Source organism: Caenorhabditis elegans, chromosome III, assembly GCF_000002985.6.
Source record: "Caenorhabditis elegans chromosome III".
Lineage (NCBI taxonomy): Eukaryota > Metazoa > Nematoda > Chromadorea > Rhabditida > Rhabditidae > Caenorhabditis > Caenorhabditis elegans.
The window spans coordinates 11,595,133-11,608,005 of record NC_003281.10 but is presented as its reverse complement, the minus strand read 5'-3'; positions in this window follow the sequence as shown (position 1 = coordinate 11,608,005).

The window sequence follows — 12,873 nt, the reverse complement described above, 5'->3', positions numbered from 1 at the left end:
AACAGTGATACATCGATACAAAACAAGGAAACACAAAACTAAGACAAAGAAACTCGCTTGGAAAAAGGAAGTACTATTTCATGATTGTTTCGTACAGTCCTGAATGCACGTGTATTCCTCGTCGGACGAAGAATTCTCCTCTGAATTCGTTGAAATCAGATCATCTCGTTCCGTTGTGTGGGTATTCCCGTAGATGTGCTCTGTCGTCTCTGAAAATTTATTTTAAATGATGTTGTTTAAGTGTCTGTTGATTTTAATTTACCATGATCATTCTCCAGTGAATTAACATCCCCTTCTTTTCTTCTTTTCGCGCCATGTCGCAAAATATCTCCAGTATTCTATCGTTTAAATCGTTCCATTTGAAGAAAACCTATTATATCTGCAAGTACAGTGTGGGAAAGTTCTATAGGACCCCCCCTAATTTGAAGGTTTGAGGAACTTCCGAAAATTTTTTTGAAAAACTGCTAATGCCGTTCGTTTTTAAATTGAAAAAAACCTATATACATTTTTTTCCAGAAGTTTATCTCAAAAACTGAGGTCGCGCTGGAAAAAACGTCAAAATCCAGTGTGAAACTTCTATAGGACCCCCCGTTTTTTTTCACGATTTTTACTAAAATCAACAGATTTTGGAATTTTTGACAAAGCTCAAATCAAGTTTGAGTTAGAAATGAGTTCAGATAAGCAGTTTTGACTTTAAAAAATTAATACGAAATGTTCTCGTGGGATCTCCAGACTGGTTCTGATTCTTCCGATCTTTGATGTTCAAGTCTGTTTCAAGCTTCCTGGTGCTCTCGGTAATGCCAAAACTTGATAAACTCTCTTTAACAAGTTCCTACTAAAATTCCTAGCACACACACCATAAACATTTTTACGCCATCCCCAAGAAACCAGTCAGAAACAGCGTATTAACAAGTTGCAGTTATTTTTGATCAACAACAGAACATTCATATACTAAAATCAAGAAAGGATCAATAGTTAATCGGGTTTCCTTGTGTGCGGATGATCTCAAACAGTCTGTCCTCCATTGATCTGACCAAACTTTTCAGCTGGTTGTCCGGAATAGACTTCCAAGCGTCGAGAATTCCTTGCTTCAACGATGCAACTGTTGGGTAAGTCTTGTTCTGAGCATACACGATACGGACAAGAATCCCCCACAAATTTTCGATTGGATTGAGATCAGGACTTCGAGCTGGCCAATCAAAAAGGTTGATCTTCTTGAGCTTGAAATAGTCGCGGGTTGAGTTGCTCACATGGATTGTCGCATTATCCTGCTGAAATCTAAAGTCTTTTCTGGAGTAGTGACGAAGATATTTGGAGAGCTCCAGTTCCAAGACGTTCTGATAGTCAGTGCTGTTCATCTTGCTACTGACGAACTGTATCTCAAGCTTCTTCTTCTCCGTGAACGCTCCCCAAACCATCACCGTTCCTCCTCCAAAATTACGTCTCGAAAAAACCATTGGTTCCTTGCGCAAATCGCGCCAATAGTAGCGGCAACCGTCAGGCCCATCGAGATTGAATTTCTTTTCATCGGAGAAGACAACCTAAAACAATGATCCTAATTATTCACTCTTGCTTTTTTAAATTCTCACTTTACTCCAATTCGTTCCCATATTGTTCTTAGCAAATTCCAATCGCTTGAGTTTATGGTCTGCAGAGAGTAACGGAGCAGGGCGAAGTTTCTGACGAACGATTACACCAGATCGTTTGATGACATTGAGGATGGTCCTTTTTGAAGCAGACAATTGAAGCTCATTGCGAATATCTCTTGCCGTCTTACAGGAGTTGGAGGCAGCACGAATCACATTTCGTTCGTCACGCACGGAGAGAGCTTTGCGACGAGGAGCTCTTTTAGATGTACCGTAGCTCACCGGATCCTTCAGATACTCGCGAATACAGTGTCGAGAACGGGAAATTTTCCTACTCATTTCATGCAGGGACACATTGAGCAATTTCATAACATCCAGCTGAGCGCGTTCAGTGTCCGAAAGGGCAGATCCTCGAGGCATTGCAAGTTAGACTGCTTTCGAAGTAAGCTTTCCAGCCTCTATATGTGTGCCACAACACATGCCACAATTCCACATTTAATAATTCACGCAAAAAATAGTAAATAACATCTGTGAGGGACAATTTAACTTGAAATATTGGTCCCATGGAACCTTGTAATCAAAGAAAAACGATTTGATTCCTGATAAGCCTTCCATTGTTTCCTGCTGCATATTTTGCCAAATCAGCTTGACTACACAGTCGAAACATCTAAAGTGCGTGCTAGGAATTTTAGTAGGAACTTGTTAAAGAGAGTTTATCAAGTTTTGGCATTACCGAGAGCACCAGGAAGCTTGAAACAGACTTGAACATCAAAGATCGGAAGAATCAGAACCAGTCTGGAGATCCCACGAGAACATTTCGTATTAATTTTTTAAAGTCAAAACTGCTTATCTGAACTCATTTCTAACTCAAACTTGATTTGAGCTTTGTCAAAAATTCCAAAATCTGTTGATTTTAGTAAAAATCGTGAAAAAAAACGGGGGGTCCTATAGAAGTTTCACACTGGATTTTGACGTTTTTTCCAGCGCGACCTCAGTTTTTGAGATAAACTTCTGGAAAAAAATGTATATAGGTTTTTTTCAATTTAAAAACGAACGGCATTAGCAGTTTTTCAAAAAAATTTTCGGAAGTTCCTCAAACCTTCAAATTAGGGGGGGTCCTATAGAACTTTCCCACACTGTATATGTAGACTTTTCAATAATAATAACAATATATTTTCATGCAACGCGACAATGATTCAAAATAACAAATAATTTTATATAAAACAGAAAAGCAATGAACGATTTTATTAAATAATTGAAAAAAGCGAAAAAGAAATGTTTTATTGATTAATTTTAAAAACAGACAAAAAAGAAACTCTCCAGACTCAGTTTCTATCTATTTAGATTCAGTTTCTATCTATTTAGAAGTGGTTCCTTCTAATTAGACTCGCTTTTGCCTGCTTCTAATCAGACTCACTTTTCATCTATTTAGACTCGGCCTCCTTCTAATTAGACTCGCTTTTGCCTGCTTCTAATTTGACTCGCTTTTCATCTATTTTGATTGGGAAAGATTAGGATTAAACCGGGTTCTCTCTAATTAGACTCCAAACCATTTATCTGAGTTTTATGTGGAAAAATATAAAATTTTGCTCCGAAAATGCACTTTTTTCAGCTTAAATTGCAATTTTCCAGAGTCTTTAGAGAGAATTTTGGACGAAAAATTAAAATTTAAAAAAAAATCGAAAATTTGTCGTTTTTTTTTCGAAATATTATCGATTTGTCGCGTTTCCATTTAAAAAAAATCGAAAATTTCGAAAAAAAAAAGTCTTTGTAAAAATCGACGGCATTTTGAACGGCTTTCCCCGACGGAGCTCGGCGAGCATCACCTCCATTTCCTTGGCCTTTTTCAGCTGAGCTTCTCGTTTTCGCTGGCTCACGACCTTCTTGTATTTCATATCTGATTGCATCATTTATCGTGAATTTCGGAGCACTGAAAAATCGATAAATTCTTCCGCCATTTTAGGCAAAATTTAAGGATTTTTTGTGAAAATTCTGCCATTTTCGGGCATTTTTGGCACCAAAATTTTGATGGATTTCACCAAAATCCATAAAAATCTGAATTTTCCAGATCATCTCAGCGCAGTCGTCGAAGATCATAGCAGAAATAATCATTTTTGGGGACATTGTCAGTCCATACGAGCATCCGAAACACGCGACGCGCATCTGCGTACAAGGCATTTTAATTGACGCGCAAAACATTTGATTGGGCGGCAGCGAATACAATTCTAAATCAGTTTATCAGACATCGCTTACGGAGTTTACGACAATTAGTATTTTAATCAATTAGTTAATCAAAAACTAATTTTTGTGATATAAAAGCGCTAAAAATGATTTTAAAACAAAAAATCGAAAGGTTCTAGACCTACCACAAAAATTTATTTTTGATCTAGCCATTTTTATTTTCAATTCGTCCCTCTCTCTCATTCAACGCGGCATTTTTTGTTCAAATTGAGGAATTGTTGTTCATTTTTATTCATTTTTTCCGATGGGTAGCGTGGAGAACGGCTGTTTTTTTTAAATTTGCTTATTTTTTTGTAATTTTTTACTTTGCGTTGCACAAATGCTCCACTGTAGGCCTTTTTTGCATGCTCGTTTACCCTGACGCAAAATTTCGCGATTTTAAATCGATTTTAAGTTAATAGCGCAGTTCCCGGTTTCGAAACGTCAAGTTTTTCTGAGAAACGAAAAGGTGTGCGCTTTTAAGGAGTACTGTAACTACAAACTTTTGGTTCCGTGGAGTTTTTATCGATTTTTAAACATGACTTTCTTAGAATTGTAAAAATTTAGGTGTTTTTAAATCAATAAAAATTTTTTTAATATATAAAAAAGAATGCAAAATCGATGAAAACACCGCCGCAGAAAGAATTCAAAGTTACAGTTCAAAGTTACATTTAAAGGCACACACCTTCTCCCGTTAAACAAACAGTTGTCGTGTCAAGACCGGGTACCGCATTTTTGGAGAAAGATAACTTGTGCATAACTGTAAAGCTCGTGTCATTCTTAATTTTTAAATATTTTTTTTCGCCCGATTTCTATGACTTAAAATTTCAAATAGTTTCAGAAGGAAGACCCGGAAACTCCCGCAACTCCAACTGTCAGCCAAGAGGACTCCGATTTATGGTATGTGATAATCGAATAATTTGAAAATAATATCAAAATTCCTCTCCAGGTCGAGCCTGAAGACTTCGTCGAGTACGATTGGCCTGAGGGAATCAATGGATTTGCAAGAGCAAACCGGAGAGCTCGCTGCTAGGATATTGGAGATGTGAACAAAGAGGAGCTGCTTTCGAGAGAAACGATGGGATCCAGGTAACGAATCAATGGGGTTATGGAGAGCCCGCGCTCTTCTGCCACAGCTTTATGCTCCTTCCACATGTCCATCGGTGACATTGGTACTGCAGGGAAGCAGCTTAATAAGCTTGACTTCTCCAGACGTGTCTCCGCACTTGGCACACATTTGAGGTTGCCTCTCTTCAATGCTGGCAGTGTAAGCTTCACAGAGCCTTGAGTGCCCTGTACGCGGCATCCAGGGACTCCGTTGTCGTTTTCTTGAAAGTCGGGACTAGCGGCAGGCGTAAGTTGCACCTGCTTATCGCTTTGAAAGTGCTTAGCATCAGCTCTTTGTTGCAACCCCCATCTTGTACGTGTCAACCGCTTCAGTTGGTTGAGCTGACTTTGAATCTTCTTCTTGATGTTGGCCTCCTGCTCTCTCATGCACATCATAGAGTCCAGGTGAACCCCAATTAGTCTGCATTCGTTTGCGGTTGGCATCACTGTCGCGTTCCATGTTCTATGATTATAAAAAAATCACAAGCTTCTCAATGAGACATGTATGTTTCGGAACTCGTATAGATACATGTCTCCACTCAATTTCATTCTCCGCATATCCATGCTTTGAAGTATCTCTCTCGAAGGGAGAGGCTCCAGGGCCTCCAAAACGTTGTTGTCTATCGTGATTGCACCATTTGCAAACTCATCGTTCGATCTACTTTGCTTTGCCATTCAAATATCCTTGATTATTCTCCGATTCGAGCCCATTGCTCGTACCTGCCAGTCATCTATTTTCCTTCGATATTTTTGAATATGTTCATATTCTGAGTAGGATCTTTTTCTCGGACACAATTGGTGTTCTGTATTCACTTATGATACGTTCGGCTGCGTACATTGGCCAAGAGTGTTCAAGTAAGGAGATGTTTGCTAGAATTTGAACCGTTTGGTTAATTGGAAAGGCTCTTCGGGAATCTATATACCTCCGATGTATTCGAATATGTTCATATTCTGAGTAGGATCTTTTTCTCGGACACAATTGGTGTTCTGTATTCACTTATGATACGTTCGGCTGCGTACATTGGCCAAGAGTGTTCAAGTAAGGAGATGTTTGCTAGAATTTGAACCGTTTGGTTAATTGGAAAGGCTCTTCGGGAATCTATATACCTCCGATGTATTCGAATATGTTCATATTCTGAGTAGGATCTTTTTCTCGGACACAATTGGTGTTCTGTATTCACTTATGATACGTTCGGCTGCGTACATTGGCCAAGAGTGTTCAAGTAAGGAGATGTTTGCTAGAATTTGAACCGTTTGGTTAATTGGAAAGGCTCTTCGGGAATCTATATACCTCCGATGTATTCGAATATGTTCATATTCTGAGTAGGATCTTCTTCTCGGACATAATTGGTGTTCTGTATTCACTTATGATACGTTCGGCTGCGTAAATTGGCCAAGAGTATTCAAGTAAGGAGATGTTTGCTAGAATTTGAACCGTTTGGTTAATTGGAAAGGCTCTTCGGGAATCTATATACCTCCGATATTTTTGAATATGTTCATATTCTGAGTAGGATCTTTTTCTCGGACACAATTGGTGTTCTGTATTCACTTATGATACGTTCGGCTGCGTACATTGGCCAAGAGTGTTCAAGTAAGGAGATGTTTGCTAGAATTTGACCCGTTTGGTTAATTGGAAAGGCTCTTCGGGAATCTATATACCTCCGATGTTTTTGAATATGTTCATATTCTGAGTAGGATCTTTTTCTCGGACATAATTGGTGTTCTGTATTCACTTATGATACGTTCGGCTGCGTACATTGGCCAAGAGTGTTCAAGTAAGGAGATGTTTGCTAGAATTTGAACCGTTTGGTTAATTGGAAAGTGTCTTCGGGAATCTATATACCTCCGATGTATTCGAATATGTTCATATTCTGAGTCGGATCTTTTTCTCGGACACAATTGGTGTTCTGTATTCACTTATGATACGTTCGGCTGCGTACATTGGCCAAGAGTGTTCAAGTAAGGAGATGTTTGCTAGAATTTGAACCGTTTGGTTAATTGGAAAGGCTCTTCGGGAATCTATATACCTCCGATGTATTCGAATATGTTCATATTCTGAGTAGGATCTTTTTCTCGGACACAATTGGTGTTCTGTATTCACTTATGATACGTTCGGCTGCGTACATTGGCCAAGAGTGTTCAAGTAAGGAGATGTTTGCTAGAATTTGAACCGTTTGGTTAATTGGAAAGGCTCTTCGGGAATCTATATACCTCCGATGTATTCGAATATGTTCATATTCTGAGTAGGATCTTTTTCTCGGACATAATTGGTGTTCTGTATTCACTTATGATACGTTCGGCTGCGTAAATTGGCCAAGAGTATTCAAGTAAGGAGATGTTTGCTAGAATTTGAACCGTTTGGTTAATTGGAAAGGCTCTTCGGGAATCTATATACCTCCGATATTTTTGAATATGTTCATATTCTGAGTAGGATCTTTTTCTCGGACACAATTGGTGTTCTGTATTCACTTATGATACGTTCGGCTGCGTACATTGGCCAAGAGTGTTCAAGTAAGGAGATGTTTGCTAGAATTTGAACCGTTTGGTTAATTGGAAAGGCTCTTCGGGAATCTATATACCTCCGATGTATTCGAATATGTTCATATTCTGAGTAGGATCTTCTTCTCGGACATAATTGGTGTTCTGTATTCACTTATGATACGTTCGGCTGCGTAAATTGGCCAAGAGTATTCAAGTAAGGAGATGTTTGCTAGAATTTGAACCGTTTGGTTAATTGGAAAGGCTCTTCGGGAATCTATATACCTCCGATATTTTTGAATATGTTCATATTCTGAGTAGGATCTTTTTCTCGGACACAATTGGTGTTCTGTATTCACTTATGATACGTTCGGCTGCGTACATTGGCCAAGAGTGTTCAAGTAAGGAGATGTTTGCTAGAATTTGAACCGTTTGGTTAATTGGAAAGGCTCTTCGGGAATCTATATACCTCCGATGTATTCGAATATGTTCATATTCTGAGTAGGATCTTTTTCTCGGACACAATTGGTGTTCTGTATTCACTTATGATACGTTCGGCTGCGTACATTGGCCAAGAGTGTTCAAGTAAGGAGATGTTTGCTAGAATTTGAACCGTTTGGTTAATTGGAAAGTGTCTTCGGGAATCTATATACCTCCGATGTATTCGAATATGTTCATATTCTGAGTAGGATCTTTTTCTCGGACATAATTGGTGTTCTGTATTCACTTATGATACGTTCGGCTGCGTAAATTGGCCAAGAGTATTCAAGTAAGGAGATGTTTGCTAGAATTTGAACCGTTTGGTTAATTGGAAAGGCTCTTCGGGAATCTATATACCTCCGATGTATTCGAATATGTTCATATTCTGAGTAGGATCTTTTTCTCGGACATAATTGGTGTTCTGTATTCACTTATGATACGTTCGGCTGCGTAAATTGGCCAAGAGTATTCAAGTAAGGAGATGTTTGCTAGAATTTGAACCGTTTGGTTAATTGGAAAGTGTCTTCGGGAATCTATATACCTCCGATGTATTCGAATATGTTCATATTCTGAGTAGGATCTTTTTCTCGGACATAATTGGTGTTCTGTATTCACTTATGATACGTTCGGCTGCGTACATTGGCCAAGAGTGTTCAAGTAAGGAGATGTTTGCTAGAATTTGAACCGTTTGGTTAATTGGAAAGGCTCTTCGGGAATCTATATACCTCCGATATTTTTGAATATGTTCATATTCTGAGTAGGATCTTTTTCTCGGACACAATTGGTGTTCTGTATTCACTTATGATACGTTCGGCTGCGTACATTGGCCAAGAGTGTTCAAGTAAGGAGATGTTTGCTAGAATTTGAACCGTTTGGTTAATTGGAAAGGCTCTTCGGGAATCTATATACCTCTGATGTATTCGAATATGTTCATATTCTGAGTAGGATCTTTTTCTCGGACACAATTGGTGTTCTGTATTCACTTATGATACGTTCGGCTGCGTACATTGGCCAAGAGTGTTCAAGTAAGGAGATGTTTGCTAGAATTTGAACCGTTTGGTTAATTGGAAAGGCTCTTCGGGAATCTATATACCTCCGATATTTTTGAATATGTTCATATTCTGAGTAGGATCTTTTTCTCGGACATAATTGGTGTTCTGTATTCACTTATGATACGTTCGGCTGCGTACATTGGCCAAGAGTGTTCAAGTAAGGAGATGTTTGCTAGAATTTGAACCGTTTGGTTAATTGGAAAGTGTCTTCGGGAATCTATATACCTCCGATGTATTCGAATATGTTCATATTCTGAGTAGGATCTTTTTCTCGGACATAATTGGTGTTCTGTATTCACTTATGATACGTTCGGCTGCGTACATTGGCCAAGAGTGTTCAAGTAAGGAGATGTTTGCTAGAATTTGAACCGTTTGGTTAATTGGAAAGGCTCTTCGGGACTCTATATACCTCTGATGTATTCGAATATGTTCATATTCTGAGTAGGATCTTTTTCTCGGACATAATTGGTGTTCTGTATTCACTTATGATACGTTCGGCTGCGTACATTGGCCAAGAGTGTTCAAGTAAGGAGATGTTTGCTAGAATTTGAACCGTTTGGTTAATTGGAAAGGCTCTTCGGGACTCTATATACCTCTGATGTATTCGAATATGTTCATATTCTGAGTAGGATCTTTTTCTCGGACATAATTGGTGTTCTGTATTCACTTATGATACGTTCGGCTGCGTACATTGGCCAAGAGTGTTCAAGTAAGGAGATGTTTGCTAGAATTTGAACCGTTTGGTTAATTGGAAAGGCTCTTCGGGAATCTATATACCTCCGATATTTTTGAATATGTTCATATTCTGAGTAGGATCTTTTTCTCGGACATAATTGGTGTTCTGTATTCACTTATGATACGTTCGGCTGCGTACATTGGCCAAGAGTGTTCAAGTAAGGAGATGTTTGCTAGAATTTGAACCGTTTGGTTAATTGGAAAGTGTCTTCGGGAATCTATATACCTCCGATGTATTCGAATATGTTCATATTCTGAGTAGGATCTTTTTCTCGGACATAATTGGTGTTCTGTATTCACTTATGATACGTTCGGCTGCGTAAATTGGCCAAGAGTATTCAAGTAAGGAGATGTTTGCTAGAATTTGAACCGTTTGGTTAATTGGAAAGGCTCTTCGGGAATCTATATACCTCCGATGTATTCGAATATGTTCATATTCTGAGTAGGATCTTTTTCTCGGACATAATTGGTGTTCTGTATTCACTTATGATACGTTCGGCTGCGTAAATTGGCCAAGAGTATTCAAGTAAGGAGATGTTTGCTAGAATTTGAACCGTTTGGTTAATTGGAAAGTGTCTTCGGGAATCTATATACCTCCGATATTTTTGAATATGTTCATATTCTGAGTAGGATCTTTTTCTCGGACATAATTGGTGTTCTGTATTCACTTATGATACGTTCGGCTGCGTAAATTGGCCAAGAGTATTCAAGTAAGGAGATGTTTGCTAGAATTTGAACCGTTTGGTTAATTGGAAAGTGTCTTCGGGAATCTATATACCTCCGATATTTTTGAATATGTTCATATTCTGAGTAGGATCTTTTTCTCGGACATAATTGGTGTTCTGTATTCACTTATGATACGTTCGGCTGCGTAAATTGGCCAAGAGTATTCAAGTAAGGAGATGTTTGCTAGAATTTGAACCGTTTGGTTAATTGGAAAGTGTCTTCGGGAATCTATATACCTCCGATGTATTCGAATATGTTCATATTCTGAGTAGGATCTTTTTCTCGGACATAATTGGTGTTCTGTATTCACTTATGATACGTTCGGCTGCGTACATTGGCCAAGAGTGTTCAAGTAAGGAGATGTTTGCTAGAATTTGAACCGTTTGGTTAATTGGAAAGGCTCTTCGGGAATCTATATACCTCCGATATTTTTGAATATGTTCATTAGGATCTTTTTCTCGGACACAATTGGTGTTCTGTATTCACTTATGATACGTTCGGCTGCGTACATTGGCCAAGAGTGTTCAAGTAAGGAGATGTTTGCTAGAATTTGAACCGTTTGGTTAATTGGAAAGGCTCTTCGGGAATCTATATACCTCCGATATTTTTGAATATGTTCATATTCTGAGTAGGATCTTTTTCTCGGACATAATTGGTGTTCTGTATTCACTTATGATACGTTCGGCTGCGTAAATTGGCCAAGAGTATTCAAGTAAGGAGATGTTTGCTAGTATTTGAACCGTTTGGTTAATTGGAAAGTGTCTTCGGGAATCTATATACCTCCGATGTATTCGAATATGTTCATATTCTGAGTAGGATCTTTTTCTCGGACATAATTGCTGTTCTGTATTCACTTATGATACGTTCGGCTGCGTAAATTGAAAAAGAGTATTCAAGTAAGGAGATGTTTGCTAGTATTTGAACCGTTTGGTTAATTGGAAAGGCTCTTCGGGAATCTATATACCTCCGATGTATTCGAATATGTTCATATTCTGAGTAGGATCTTTTTCTCGGACATAATTGGTGTTCTGTATTCACTTATGATACGTTCGGCTGCGTAAATTGGCCAAGAGTATTCAAGTAAGGAGATGTTTGCTAGAATTTGAACCGTTTGGTTAATTGGAAAGTGTCTTCGGGAATCTATATACCTCCGATGTATTCGAATATGTTCATATTCTGAGTAGGATCTTTTTCTCGGACATAATTGGTGTTCTGTATTCACTTATGATACGTTCGGCTGCGTAAATTGGCCAAGAGTATTCAAGTAAGGAGATGTTTGCTAGAATTTGAACCGTTTGGTTAATTGGAAAGTGTCTTCGGGAATCTATATACCTCCGATGTATTCGAATATGTTCATATTCTGAGTAGGATCTTTTTCTCGGACATAATTGGTGTTCTGTATTCACTTATGATACGTTCGGCTGCGTACATTGGCCAAGAGTATTCAAGTAAGGAGATGTTTGCTAGAATTTGAACCGTTTGGTTAATTGGAAAGGCTCTTCGGGAATCTATATACCTCCGATATTTTTGAATATGTTCATATTCTGAGTAGGATCTTTTTCTCGGACATAATTGGTGTTCTGTATTCACTTATGATACGTTCGGCTGCGTACATTGGCCAAGAGTGTTCAAGTAAGGAGATGTTTGCTAGAATTTGAACCGTTTGGTTAATTGGAAAGGCTCTTCGGGAATCTATATACCTCCGATGTATTCGAATATGTTCATATTCTGAGTAGGATCTTTTTCTCGGACATAATTGGTGTTCTGTATTCACTTATGATACGTTCGGCTGCGTAAATTGGCCAAGAGTATTCAAGTAAGGAGATGTTTGCTAGAATTTGAACCGTTTGGTTAATTGGAAAGTGTCTTCGGGAATCTATATACCTCCGATGTATTCGAATATGTTCATATTCTGAGTAGGATCTTTTTCTCGGACATAATTGGTGTTCTGTATTCACTTATGATACGTTCGGCTGCGTACATTGGCCAAGAGTGTTCAAGTAAGGAGATGTTTGCTAGAATTTGAACCGTTTGGTTAATTGGAAAGTGTCTTCGGGAATCTATATACCTCCGATGTATTCGAATATGTTCATATTCTGAGTAGGATCTTTTTCTCGGACATAATTGGTGTTCTGTATTCACTTATGATACGTTCGGCTGCGTACATTGGCCAAGAGTGTTCAAGTAAGGAGATGTTTGCTAGAATTTGAACCGTTTGGTTAATTGGAAAGGCTCTTCGGGAATCTATATACCTCCGATATTTTTGAATATGTTCATTAGGATCTTTTTCTCGGACACAATTGGTGTTCTGTATTCACTTATGATACGTTCGGCTGCGTACATTGGCCAAGAGTGTTCAAGTAAGGAGATGTTTGCTAGAATTTGAACCGTTTGGTTAATTGGAAAGGCTCTTCGGGAATCTATATACCTCCGATATTTTTGAATATGTTCATATTCTGAGTAGGATCTTTTTCTCGGACATAATTGGT